Source organism: Natator depressus, chromosome 6, assembly GCF_965152275.1.
Source record: "Natator depressus isolate rNatDep1 chromosome 6, rNatDep2.hap1, whole genome shotgun sequence".
Classification (NCBI taxonomy): Eukaryota; Metazoa; Chordata; order Testudines; family Cheloniidae; genus Natator; species Natator depressus.
The window spans coordinates 60799701-60814846 of record NC_134239.1 but is presented as its reverse complement, the minus strand read 5'-3'; the positions used below and the strand labels follow the sequence as shown (position 1 = coordinate 60814846).

The 15146-nt window shown below is 42.7% G+C and overlaps 1 protein-coding gene across 3 annotated transcripts in view; it reads right to left on the bottom strand.

Annotated features, from left to right (window-relative positions):
- The window catches only part of FUT8 (fucosyltransferase 8), a 285280-nt gene extending 280764 nt beyond the window's left edge, over positions 1-4516 (bottom strand). For 2 of the 3 annotated variants that reach the window (XM_074957028.1, XM_074957027.1), the window contains exon 1: positions 4179-4516. The gene's annotated coding sequence lies outside the window, so the exon portion shown is untranslated. The remainder of the gene's footprint in view (positions 1-4178) is intronic. The other variant, XM_074957030.1, reaches the window with a different exon arrangement.
- Positions 4517-15146: the final 10630 nt, after the last annotated feature.

Genomic DNA, 15146 nt, shown 5'->3' with positions numbered 1-15146 from the left:
TAGGAAATTAGATAATACAAACATTTTTAAGGTTACAAGATCAAGTTAGGAAACACCAGAAAATTAATGTTGCCTGTGAAACTTTAATTCAACCCCCTTGTGCATATGCATTGTGAAACAGTTTAACTACATGATCACACACCATTTAATCCACAGAACCCTATCCCATTCAGTGCATAGGACGAATGGTGCTTGCTTAACTATTTGATATTTTGTTTTTTCCACACTGTTCTATGTGTGGCTCCATACCTTCTTTATAGCATACTATTCAAACCCGGCTCTAAAAACAAATTTATCAGATTCATCATGGGCTTTTCTATGATGCTTATCATTACAGTATCTGAGTGCTTCATGAACATTAATGAATTTATTTTCACAACACCCCTTTGAAGTGAGGGGCTATTATTATCCCCTTTTTACAGATGAGGAACTGAGGCACAAAGAGATTAAGGTCAAAAGTATCCACTAAATTTGGGTGTCCAATTTAATTTTTTAAGATTATTTAGCACAATATATGTTCAAAGCACAGTTTCCATTGACTTCAACTACAGCTGTGACTGGTCAGCACTTCTCCAAATCAGACCCCAGGATCTCAAGTCAGGCACCCAGAAAATGAGAGAAACACAATTAGTAACCGCACGTAAAAAGTCTGGTTTAAGTGAGTTGCTTAGCATTACACAGAAACTCTGTAGCAAAGGAAGGGATAGAATCCAATTCTCCAGGTCAGCATGCATCTGCTTTAACCATGAGACACCATTTTTTCCCTCTTCTTACAAACCCTTCCCTCATTTGTTACACATGTTCTAAATTGTGCAACAAATGAAGATGGGATCCTACAAGACAAGAGCTTACTTTCCTACTCAACCTTGATTTATCCCCAGAGCAGATTTATCCTGTGCACTGAATGAGGCAGGGGTCCTGTGGAAAAATAGTGTGTGGTCATGTAACTAAAGATTGTATCATAGTGCATATGCACAAGAGGTCTGAATTAAGGCTGTACAGCCAATCTTAACTCTAGGTTTCAGAGTAACAGCCGTGTTAGTCTGTATTCGTAAAAAGAAAAAAGAAAAGGAGTACTTGTGGCACCTTAGAGACTAACCAGTTTATTTGAGCATGAGCTTTCGTGAGCTACAGCTCACTTCATCGGATGCATAGCACCATCCGATGAAGTGAGTATACATTAGTACAGATACATTATAAACATTCAGATATAATATGCATTATCTATATTTCTTTATTGTATTATTGGTCCATCCTGTGATCAAACTGGAAAGAGATCTGCAGTTTTTTGAATGGTCTACCATAAATCTACATTTCTTTTCTTTATGATATTGGTATATCCCATGGTCAAACTGGAAATAGATCTGCAGGCTTTTGAACGATTCTAGCATAAATGAAGTTATATTTTGCTTTGACACTAGCTCCCCCTCCAGACCAGTCTAACAATATTGTAATTACTTTTTATTTTAAACTCTGACTATACAAAAGATTTAAATACTCAAATTCAACTATTTCTTTCAGAAGATATCACTGAATCCCTGAAATTATGCTGAAAAGACTGATCACAAAATGAATAGCCAAAATCCACAAACAAGACTTTGAAATTCATTCAATCTAAAATACAACGGGTAAGCAGGGCACTCATGTATACAGCTACAATAGGTCTGAACAGATTAAAACTTTTCTTAATCAGATGGGTATTTCAGGAACTGTCTAATACATTTATCATCTTCAACACAATTCCATTATACACTCAAACTAATCTCTTTGTTTGCACCTTAATACAGTGATCATAAACAATTAAAATTAGATTACAGAAACTAGTAAAACCCTATGGATCTTAGTATCCTTGCTGATTTTATTAATCCATTTGTTCTTGAGAAAGTATAAAGATGTTTTACACCTGTTCTTGTAGTCACAGAGTTTCCTTTCAGTTGCTTAGCTAATTTACTCAGACAAGATTCTAAACAAAATCAAGCAACAAGAGAAAAAGCAGTTACAACTTTAAGACCGCCTACATTCTTCAGCTGTCAGATACACATCTCCAGTTGTCTACGTCTGAGATACTGAACTTGTGCAATTCAGCATTCCAGTGTCTGCTTCTTACTTTATCCTCTTTATTGAACAGCTTGCTCAGAAATATGAATAACTAATTACACTTTATACATGGAAAAACTGGCTGGTTTGTTGTGTGTATGGGGGGGGGAAACTTAGCAAAACACTGCTTCGCTGCACAATGCAGAATGATTTCATCTTGAAATTATTTTAGGCAAGTGCTCATACAATTTTGGCAGTGTACAAGCTTGTACAGCTGCAGCATGCAAGCAAATACAGATTATTAAAAATAAAAGTCTGTCATTCAAATTGTAGTCACCAATATAAATACTGTTGATTGTGAACTTTAATACATGTAAAAAGATTACTGTAAAATCTGTTTTTAGTGACCACACAGGGAACCAGCAAATATCAACTGCCTTTATAGTTGCCCATACAGTTTACAACTTTGAGTTTTTCGTTACTTAAGGATGATTTTCAAAAAATTGACCCGATAATATTGTGAAACCCAAGAACTACCTCACTTCTAAATGGCCATTTCGAAGTATCCCCATGACCGTTAGACAATGACTAGAAATTGATAGAAAATGATTAAAAATGCTACTGTAACACACCAACTAAACATGATTGTAAATTCTAATATAAGCAGAACACAAGTATGTTCCCAGACATAATGTATTATTATATAATATCTGTATTGGAGTAGCACCAACAGGGTAGCATGGGCAAACCATGGCCCCACTCGACTCTGGCTGTATGGCTTGGTCTACACATGAGAGTTATATGGGCATAGTCAGTTGGGGGTGTAAAAAAAACCACATCCCTGATATAGTTATGCCAATATAATTCCCAGTGTAGACGTACTATATTAACAGAAGAGTGCTTGACATAGCTCACGTTGTTTAGGGTGGTGGTGTTCCTACAACGACAGAAAAATCCCTCTGTCAGCGTAAATTGTGTCAACACTCTAAGGCTATACTGACATAGCTATGTCAGTATAATCTCCATAGTGCAGAAAAACCCAAAAACAGTCTCTGTCTCAAAGAGTTTACAGTCTAAGGCCCAATCCTACAACATATAGCATATATCTGGACCTCTGCACTCAAGTGCTACATGTTATCCAAATAATGAGACAACAAGGTGATATAAACAAACAAACAGTTGCTGAGAGCACAAGGCAACAAGTAAGATGACTGATGTAATAAATTGTAGGTAATATGACTACCCTTGTCCCCTTTCCCCTAACCTCTGTTTACTGGTCTGTCCTTACTTACATTATGCTTTTTTAAACAAGGCCCATCCTTTCTGAGTGTTTAGAAAGCAACTAGCACACAGAGGGTGCTGCCATAAACAATCAACTGGCCACAGCATCCCTAGAATTAAACATGCCTAGGAACAAGCACCAGTGCCTTATCTACACTACAATTCAAAGTCCTGTAAATTAATACGAGGCGGAAGATGGTTAAAGATCCTCGTGTGGGCAAGCGCCCGGCAGTAACCGACTTCGGAGCGGATTCGTGGGGCAGTCACTCCTCTGGGCTCCCCGGGGCCCTTCACGTTAAGGGGGCTCACCGGAGATCCACTCCCACCACCAGCATTTTCTGCTCGTCATTTCACCCTGCAAAGACTGACTGCGGGGCCGGGGCATCTGCCGGGTGAGTGAAGTTTGCCGCCGCCGCCGCCACCGCCTCTTCCCTCGCGGCGGCGGCAGCAACTCGCAGGACGACAGCAGCGCTCCCCTCCCCGAACCCCGCGGCAGCCCGGCCCCCGGAGCGCCGCCTCCGCCCGCGCAGCCCGCTCCGCGCTCCCCCTGCGACCCGCTGCGGGAGCTCGGGACTCGCACGCGGCTCCCCGGGCTCTGGCCAGCGGCCCCGCCGCGCACAGGGGCTCAGTCGCCCCCTGCTCCCCAGCGGCTCAGGCCACGGCCCGTGGCACCACGCGGGGAGCCTGGCACCCGGCGGGGGACGCTCTCCCCTGCCCCCACCGGCGGCAGCCGCTGAGCCGCGTTCGAGCTTCCGCAGCCCAGGCCCGGGGAGGGATGGGGAGCGGCAGCTGGAGCAGCCCCGAATCGGCTCCCCCCCGCTTCCCAGCGCCTCCACACCCGGACCCCCGCAACCTCTTACCCGAGTAGCAGCAGCACCGCCCGCCGGCTCCCCTCCTGCGGCGGGTGCCGGCTTGCAGGAGGCGTCGGCGCGCGGATACGGGTCTGGAGGGGGGGTGAAAATACGGAAACAGGAACCTGCCGTCGCTTAACGGAGCCTCTGACTGACTGAGCGAGCGGGCGCGAGAGACACAGCGCGGAGCGAGCGAGCGCGCGTCAGGGAGCGGGAGCGCGCTCCGGGGAGTAAGAGTGCTGAGCGGGTGCGCGCACCAGAGCCCGGCAGCCTGTGAGCGCTCAATTGGCGAACGGCGCTTCTAGTGTAGGGGAGGGATTCGGTTAAGCTGGGCAGACAGCACTAGCCGCCGGCAGTGCGCATGCGCCACCCATGACGCTCTTGCGACTGGCCCAGATTCCACGAGCCCTGCTTGGTGGAGCGATGCTGTTCCTACAGCGCGGCCGAGGCTGCCCGACGGCGACAGGCTGGACCCCCGCGCGGCTGTGCCTTGGGCGCGGCTTGGCGGAGCACCGGCACTCGGGGCATCTCCCCTTCTCCCCAGCGCCGCGCCCGCGGGAGCCGCCGGCCAGGGCTCTCGCCCCGCGCACAAGGCGGAGCGGGGCAGCTGCCGGAGCAGAGCCCGCCGAGCGCGGGTCTGAGCGCGGCCTCAGCCTGCCGGGCGGGGCCCCCTGCCGCTGGTAGGTGGCTGTCGCGGACGAGGCTGAGTCGTTTCGCACAGCCCGCAGAGCTCCCAGGTGCTGCAGTTTTGAGGGGAGCCCGGTAGAGCGAGAGGGAGGGGGTGAAGGTGTGTGCCTGGTGCCACTAGGGTTGTCAGTTCTGGTTGGCCCTGTTCCTGAAGCTTCCATCACATGATATAATCTTTAATTACAGATTGATCTCAGCCCTTGAGATTTCAGGACAGCCCCTGGAAGGCTGGCAACCCGAGTGCCAGCCCAGGCAGCGGGAGCAGTGCGGGGACGGGCAGTCCATCACCTATTGTTTGGAATGTATCTCCGGTGAAACCTGCATTTTTTTTTTCAGATAGGTTTAGTTTGCCGGCAGGAGGTGGATGTGTTCTCTCCCTTCCCCAAAATAACCGTAGTTGCATGTTCAGCAACAGTTTGTGGTCCAACAGTCACTTGCAATTACCTCTTTATTAGAAAGTTAGGATCCTGGATTAGTTTCTACAATAGAAATTGAGTGTTAGAGGGGTCAGAATGACAAAAAATACTTTCTGGGGTTCTATCTGGAACAAAAACAACTAATTTTCCCTTCAGTTGATGGGACATGCTGTTCATTCACAAATTTCATAATCAGTTGAGGGGGATATGATATAGGTCTATAAAATCATGAATGGTGTAGAAAAAGCTAATAGAGAAGTGTAATTTATCCTTTCGCACAATACAAAAAACAGGGGTTTCCTGATGACATTAAGAGACAGCAGGCTGAATACAAACACAAGGAAATACTTCTTTGCACAATGCATAATTAACTCGTGGAACTCATTGCCATGGGATGATGTCCTGGTCAAATATATAACTGTATTCAAAAAGAACTAGATAAATTAATCTGGCTATTAGCCAAAATAGTCAGGGATGCAACCCCCTGTTTGGGACAACCCTAAACCTCTGACTGCCAGAAGCAGGAGGGGGAAGATGGGTGGACCACTCCAACTACCCTGTTCTATACAGTACCCCTGAAGCTCTGGTTCCAGCTACAATTTGATAACGGGCTAGATTGACCATTGGTCTAACAAACTTAGGCAGGTTCTTATTGTCAATTTTTTGTGATAGTTGCATATTACTCAGATTACAAGTAAAGGTAAACTACAGTTGGTGTTCGCGTGATGAATTAAATAATTGCGTGGACACATTACGCTACTATGGTAACACAGTTGGTTCAAATAGTCTTCCCACAGTACACAAATCTTTGTTGAAGAAGTCGAATTTCTAGCATGTATTCAGCTGTCAACTTGCGCAGAGGTCTTAACGGTTGGATTCATTGGGGAAGTTATCAATTCTACACTCTCCTTCCTTCTCCCTCATCCCCAATAAAATTGAATAAAGGCCTTATCTGCACTAGAGAAGTCAATCAGCAGTATAGCAACTCATTATTTTACACCCATTGTTACACCACTGCTTGATAATGTCATGTTGCACCAGTTTAAAGACCTTGTTTTTTCCTACATCCACCCTCATGCTATGTGCATTAATGGAGGTGCAGTGCCCTCAAGAAATATATTCTAGAGTTCCCATTACTGCTTCTTGGAGCAGTACAGTCTTACTACAGCAGATTGGGCTACAGACTTATGGCATTTTTAAACAAAAATCATGAAGCAGTCAGAGTAAATTTAGTCAAAGTCACAGATTTAGAGGGAAACTGTGTAAAGTCATGGGGTTATGTGGGGGGCCAGGTCCTACCCGCAGCGGTGGGAGGCCCTGGGAGAGGGGCTGAAGAGTGAGCCCACATTGCACTGACCTTGGGCAGCAGGAGCTCCTGAGTCCCCTGGGGCTGAGCCCAGAGGTTGAGAGCAAGACCGCCCCATGCTCACCCTGGGAAGCGGTGGCTTCTATGTCCTACAAGCCTGGGCCCAGAGGTTGAGAGCGAACATGTCACCCTGGGCAGCAGCAGCTCTTTGCCATATCACAACACCACTCACTCAAATTTGGCCTGGCCACCACCCTGTCATGATGGAGGGACAACGAGGCCAAACCTGAGAGGTTCTATGACCCCATACACTAGGTCACAACTCCTGGAGCAGGGAGCCAGGCCCAGCCCCACAGGACAGGAGCTTCTGTTGTGGGGTGGGCCTGGTCTTCAGCTTCCCTCTTCAGCACCGGTCCCAGGCTCTGCCCTTCACCCAAATGCTTTATTTTAAAATCATGGACAGAGACAAAAAGTCACAGATAGAGAAATCATGGTATCTGTGACTTTTCCATCACCACAAAAACCTGTAGCCCCAACAATAGGCAGTGTGAGAAGAAGGGTCACACACCCCCATATGCTGTAAACTTACATAGTTCTCCAATGGATGTTCTCATGGGTCAGTGGGTGCTGCCGTTTACAACAGCAAGACCAGTTAGAACATTCATATCCTGGTAAGAGAAGTTGCCTGTTAAGAGATGTCCATAATGGAGTTTTAAAAAATGCAAGGCAACTCTCAAGTGGTGGTAAATGATTTTCTGGGCCTTCATGATAAGTGCTGGAAAGCATTAGGAGTGGTGCACAGACATCAGAGAAATGCTTGTTTAAGCTGCTAGACTGGTAGACTCTGCATACTCTACTTCCCTGGCCACAAAATGGAAATCTGGAAATACAGATAGAGGTAGATGAACATTCAGTTACACCCTGAGCAAATGCAGCATGGCAGTAGAATGCACTTTAATAAAATAAATCCAAAATTTGATAAATATTCCCACATCAAAACTTATTGAAAGATATACACATCACTTTTTCAATGTATTCTGCAATACATAATGCATATATTCACTTTTTCCTGGTGGAGATTAAATGGCAGAAACAGGGAGGATGTGTATATGAAGAGGGAATTCCAGTATGACTCAGTTTCTGTATTTTGTAATGCAGGATACTGGGCAAGAGCAGGGATTAGCAAGGGATATATATCTCTGTAAGGTTTCAGAGTAGCAGCCATGTTAGTCTGTATTCGCAAAAAGAAAAGGAGTACTTGTAAGCCTATTGTATAGCTCCATGTTGTTCCAGAATAGTAAGACTCTAAGCACCTAGTGCAGGGTCAATCTCCTGTTTCATGTATCTCTCCATAGATGCTTTGTCCTAACTAACTTAGTATGTAATTTATCACTGAAATCAGCCACTGTACCAGACAACTGGAAGGTAGGTAATGTAATGCCAAATTTTAAAAAGGGCTCCATAGGAGATCCTAGCAATTACAGGCCCTTGAGACTGACTTCAGTATTGGGCAAATTGGTAAAAACTATAGTAAAGAACAGAATTATCAGACACGTAGATAAACACAATTGTTGGGTAAGAGTCAACACAGCTTTTGTAAAGGGAAATCTCGTCTCCCCCAGTCTATTAGAATTATTTGAAGGAGTCAACAAGCATGGGGATAAGAGTGATCCATTGGATACATTCTACTTGGAGTGTCAGAAAGCATTTGACAAGGTCCAGCACCAAAGGCTTCTAAGGAAACTAAGTAACTATGGGGTAAGAGGGAAGGTCCTCTCATGGATCAGTAACTGGTTGAAAGATAGGAGACAAAGGGTAGGAATAACTGTGCAGTTTTCACAATGGAGAGAGGTGAACAGTGGGGTTCCCCAAGAATCTGTACTAGAACTTGTACTGTTCAACATATTCATTAATGATGTGGAAAAGACAGTAAATAGTGAAGTGAAAGTTGCAGACAATACAAAATTACTCAAAATAGTTAAGTCCAAAGCAGACTATGACGAGTTACAGAGGGATCTCACAAAACTGGATGACTGGGCAACAAAATGGCAGATGAAATTCAGCATTGATAAATGCAAAGTAATGCACATGAGAAAAAATAATCCCAATTATACATATACAATGACAAGGTCTAAATTAGCTACTTATTAGATAGATTAGTTATCACTCAAAACAGAGATCGTGGAGTCATCATGGGTAGTACTCTGAAAACTTCTGCTCAATGCACAGTGCCTGTCAAAAAGGCTAACAGTACAGTAGAAACTACTAGGAAAATGATAGAAAATATCATAATGCCGCTATATAAATCCATGATGCACCCATTACCTTGAATACTATGTCCAGTTCTAGTCACCCCATCTCAAAAATGATATAGTGGAACTGGGAAAGGTTCAGAGAAGGGCAACAAAGGTGATCAAGGTTACGGAATGACTTCCATAGGAGGAGAGAGTGAAAAGATTAAAGGGCTGTTCAGGTTAAAAAAAGAAATGACTAAGGGGGGATATTATAAAAGTCTATAAAATAATGAATGGTGCAAGAAAAGTGTTATTTATGCTTTCACACAATACAAAAAACAGGTCCAATGAAATTAATAGGCAACAGGTTGAATACAAACAAGAGGAGGTACTTTTTCACAGAAGGCACAGTTAATATGTGGAACTCATTGCCATGGGATGTTGTGATTGCCAAAAGTATAAGTGGGTTCAAAAAAGAATTGGATAAGTTCCTGGTAGACAGGTCCATCAATTGCTATTAGCCAAGGTGGTCAGGGATGCAACCCCATGCTGGGAGCAACCCTAAACCTCCGGCTGTCAGAAGCCAGGAGCGGAAGACTGGGGTGGATCATTCCATAATTGCCCTGCTCTTTATATTCCCCCTCAAGATCTGGTACGCGCCACTGTCAGAGACAGGATACTGGGTAAGATGGACCATGGTCTGACCCAATAAGGCAACTATTATGTTCATATGTCATGCGTCTCCAACGTCAGCCATAGCCTTTTCTCCTTGTATTAGTGAATGCTCTCTGATGCACCCATCAGTCTTGCAGAACGTAATCCTTGGTCTTTTACTTCTGACTTGAAATGTTGAGGCAATTGTTTGGTAATGCGGGCAAAGACCAGTGGCCTTTTCGGTACAGCTGCTGAGCCAATATCAAAGGGAGAAAAAAGATAAAATCAGTATCTATAACAACCTTCTACTGAGGCCTAGGAATGTTGAATGATAAAGTATCCATTTTTCCCTAGTTTTGCACTCCAAAATGGTGTTATTGCAGACTGGCTCAGACACTGATATGGTAAGCAGAGTGCCAGTGGCTCTCCACTATTATGCTGCTGCTACTACTCCCTTACCATTATGGTTATTAAAGATTTGTATTGCAGTAAAACCTGCATGCCTTAGTCAAGGATTGAGGCCCCCGTAGTTCTAGACACCATACACATACATAACAAAACAATCCCTGGCACAAAAGAATGTATGATCAAAATATATGAAGAAAGTAAAAAAGTAGATATAAGCAAATAGATAGGGGAATACAAGGTAACATTCAGGTGATCCAGGGAATTGTGGGTTCCAAACATTTCAAAGGGCAAATGTAATAATAGCCCTTAGCTTCAGGCAGCTCTAGCCTCAGATGATCTCACCTTGAGTAAGATTCCCAAAAGGGAAAGACAAAAATTGTTCCAGAGAGTTATCTGAAAGCTGTAGAGAGATGCTGCAACTTTATTTTCCTATATGGTCCCTCTGGCTGAACCTGAAGCGGTGAAACATTGTTATCTATTATAAGGATAGATATATCTTTCCAGCCACCAAGGTACATGTCAAAGCATTCAAATATCTTTAATATGACTGTTTCTCAAACAAAGTGGCGACAGACTGAAGAAAAGTCAGGGCTGAAATAAACCGAACATTGCATTAGGATGCCTGTGGGCCATACAATTGTACATACTGTGTGAAATGAAATGAATTGTAAATATTTGCTTAATGCCATAATGATACTACTGCTGGTTTTCATGCCTTCAAGCATACTGCCTTAAAGAAAACCATACAGCACTGGAACTGGCTTTGCATGCGTTGTAGATGTTGCTGGACATGGGATGGCAGATAAAATATGATGTAAGTACTTCGGCCAAAGTGCCACAGTTTGTGCTCTAGCAATTCAATACTCCTGTTTTTATGTGGTGATCCATTTGTGCCTTTGGTATATTTTTACCTGCACTTCAGGACTGTCCATGTGAAATAGCTCTGCCAGCTGCTTGGCAAGCTGTGCTAGTGGTTTCTGTTCTGACCTGGTTGGTTTAGTACCAGAGAGGGTGAAAACCAGGCGAGTGACAGAGGAAAGAGAGAGAAAATGGGGGATCCACACTTTCACCCTTGTGAAGCTATAACTGCCCTTTTACAAATGCTAAAGGCAGCAGCTGTGTGAATCCAGAGGCAAGTTTCCTAAACCAGCATAAAAGAACCACAAATAAGTACCTTTTACTATGAAAAGCAATTACTAAGTGTAGAAAAACGAGGACTACTTGTCTCTAAGGTACTCCTCGGGTTTTTTTGCTGGTACAGACTAACACGGCTACCACTCTGAAACCTGTTACTAAGTGTAGAGGCTCCCTTATCACCCCAAGAACTCCTCAACTGGGAAATAATCAGTAGGTGTCACCCCAGGAACTTTTAAGGATATGCTTCAGTTAGTGCAAGCTCAAGTGATTGAGTTCCATGTGGATACATCCCACTATCATGGTAATGCATTCAGCACAAATAGTCCTCCCTTGGAAGTCACTTGAAGCTACAGGTGCTCAGCACTTCTGGCAAAAATAGGTCCCAGGTTTCTCAAGCTGGACCTCCTGAAAATGAGGAGGCAGCGCACACAATTAGTGGACTCCTCTGAAAATTCTGTTTTAAATGACAGGTTTCAGAGTAACAGCCGTGTTAGTCTGTATTCGCAAAAAGAAAGGGAGTACTTGTGGCACCTTAGAGACTAACCAATTTATTTGAGCATAAGCTTTCGTGAGCTACAGCTCACTTCGTCGGATGCATCCGACGAAGTGAGCTGTAGCTCACGAAAGCTTATGCTCAAATAAATTGGTTAGTCTCTAAGGTGCCACAAGTACTCCTTTTCTTTTTGTTTTAAATGACTTGCTCTATGTCATATAGGAAGCGTGTAGTGAAGCCAGGAACAGAATTCAGTTCAGTACCATAACTACAAAACCATTCTCTCTCTTCCCACAGCCTTCTCCTTCACACTTTCCAGCTCTTGAAGCAAATGAGTTGGTGTCCTGTAACAACTTCATTTACTACACACTCTTCCTTTTTCACTATCTGAAAATTATCTGTGCCTTGAATAAACAGAAATTCCATGATGTGAAACCCAATCACCCCTGCGTAGAATCTCTGTAAGCAGTGTTGTTGTAGCCATGTCTGTCCCAAGACATTAGAGAGACAAGGTAGGCTAGTGATTGATAGGATTTGGGACAAAGTTCAAAACCACACAGAGACACCCCAGAAGCCCTAGTAGCCCCTCACAAAATAAAAGTATTTCCCATTGAAACTTATGCCAGCGAACAATTTTCTCTTCTCCCCAGAATTTGCTGGCTCTGATTCACCTTTATTTTGTGGCCCCTTTGTACTAGTACAGAATCAAAAAAGGGTCTTAAATGCAGTGTAGCCAATTCTCAAAATTTTATTGCAAGGTTCACAATATTTGGTGTTTTTCTTAAAGCTCAAGCCCCTGGAGTCAAGTGACTACAGCAGAATGTCAGCTTTCATTCAAGCCCTCATGGTTGTGAAGACAAGCTTGAAAACCACAAACCTGCACAGTTCACAAGTCAGAAGGCAAATAAAAATAATACATTTGGCATTCTTTTTTTAAATCTCCTGATTCTGGGGGACCTGACAGATGTTTCTTCAACATTTGAAGTTGGCAGGACTGTAAATGTACCTTGCAAAATACTGCTATTGAGGAGTTCTGTTGCTGTCATAACAGCACTAACGCAGTACCCACCTGGCTTCTGTGATACGGAGTATGTTGGGGGTGGGCCAGAGCTCATTGCACTCTACCTGTTCTGGGGTAGCAGCCCCTAGAGGACCACTATAAACTGGCATAATTTAAAGCAGCCCTGAGAAAAGGGCCAGAATTATGAAGGAGCAACTATGACTTTTCCTAGGCTGGCTGCAGAAAAGTAAGAATGCAGAATTTGGCCCCCTTTCTCCAAATCCTATTCTCCCATACAAGGCTGGAGTAAGGCAGGGTGAAAACAGGACCTCACATCTGGATTTGGTATGATTTAAGAAGCACACAAAAAAGTTGTGTCTGTCCGAGAGTTCTGAAAGTGCAGAATCCATGCTGTTTTTGATGTCTTTATCCATTTTAAATAAAGACTATATACAACTGTGGAAACAAAGACTGGGAAAGAAATCCAAAGATCTGCCCTCACTTATTTGTCTTCCCATTCCAGAAATCCAGACCTCTTACCACACAGGAAAAAAATATTAAAGATAGATACTAATCTCTTGGGGGGCTATTAAGTAAAACATTTTCATTCATAGCCACTTAACTTTCATATAGGAGTACTGTCAATGTCACAATAATTGGGGAAATAAAAGAAACCCTCAGTGTTATACGAAGCTTTTTTGTTTTGCATGTTTTTAAAGTGATTGTTAAAATGTCAATTATTCAGCATCTGTAAAATAAGTTTTTAAAATTCTAAAGAATCCTTTAGAAACTTTAAAGAGCCTTTCAAAGATCATTTCTATACATCCTTTTTAAAACATTAGAATTTGCAATAAAATTTCCACTGATTTAAGACCTGATCTCAAACCTGTTAGAAATCGATAAATCCCAATCAACCAAATTAATTTAAACATAAATTAGTAACATCACAGAAATTTTTTTAAAACATTTAAAATAATATCCACATGTATGTACAGCAAAGAGTGCAATGGATCAGCAAAACATGCATTTTATGATTTTCTGGTGCATTTCTGAAGTTGTTTTAAACTGCTCTTTAGAAATGCCTTTTGGTACATCTGCATCAGTATAAGCAAAGAAATTACTTGAGCTTCCACCTCTGGGAAAAAATAGATAATCTGTTGTGATTCACTGAGGAGTACTGCTCATACAAGATATAAAATATCACTTCAGCAGAGGATACAGAAGCACTTAAAAGAGCTGCAGTGAAACTAAACAAACTTTTCTGTCCCGTTTATCAAAGCACTTGCAGTTTCCAGTTCAAAGCAGGAGAAACAATAACAAATATTGCACAAGAAATGTTATCTGTATCCAAAACATTTTAGTAAAGTGTCTTTATAAATCTGTGTAGACCTGTTCTCTCTTGGCACTTCCATTCTTGCCGTGTTTTTCATTTGAGTTTTGACCAATTTTTGTTGTGTCATGGAGCTTTGTGCCTTACTATGCAATGGTTTTATAGAAAGAAGAGATTTGTGGATCAACAAGGAGGGTGGTACAAAATTATTATTAAAATTAGGTGGACAGGTTGTGGAATAAATTATCTCATGGATACTCCATACATATGAGCTGTCTGTATTTAAATGCAAGATACAGCTGTTCGGTAGTCTCTTTTCTGAGTGAATGAAGCAGAGAAAACTCCACTACCAAACCACCTTTCCTGTGAACTTCAACTGAGCAGAAATGGTCTGTTCCATAAGGTTGAATTGGTATACTTGAAAATGTAAACGTATGGAGCTTCAATATAAAGTTTAAAAAAATAATTTAAAGAAAATCCAGCTACATATAATATAGCCATATAAATAAAATAATTCTAACAAAATATACAGACATCTTAAAAATACACAGACCATCCTTTATAATCAGTAATGGTTTTATAAGATTAAAAGTAGTCAGTTAGTCAATACAAAATTATTATAGGTGGGACTGGTAGCACTGTCCATTATTAAAGTTGCCTAACACTTCCCAGCATAAGACTCTGTTTTCAGTTGTTTGTAACTCTGCCAAACTTTAACCATTTGGACTGAAATTTACCATCCTTGGTATCTTGATCGGCCTGAATTATTCTAGAAAATTTCAGCCACAATGGTCCAGCCATTTCTGAAAACAAGAGGAGGGAAAAAATATGTTTTGTCCATGTTCAAAAATTATGTTTTCTTTGAGAAGCTCTAATGCCACTATGTTTTGGAACAGGGACTGGAAATTTGGTAGGGGCTAGCTTGTGTGTCAGATGTGTCTTTTGCTGGTCCTGTGAAAATCTGCCTACCTTTGGCCAAGTTATAAGCTTTTGGGTAGGAAAAGTAGCAGTTTGCACATGATCAGTAGAGACTTATTGGCGCTTCACAGCTAAATTCCCAATGGTTCCATCCACACTGGGCATGCTCCAGCCCAAGGATGAGCAGGACTTTCCCTGTAATTACAGCTCTGGGCTGCTGAGGGCACAGCTGCAGAACTAAGAGATGAAGTGAGGCAGCATGGAGGTGGAAACTGCCTGATTTGAATACAAAGAGGCAGCTCTGGAGGCAGAGGGAGTAGATTGGGACAAGGATTTGGGGAAGTGGAGAGAGAGCCTGGAGCCTAGTCTACACTACGGGGTTAGGTAAAATTTA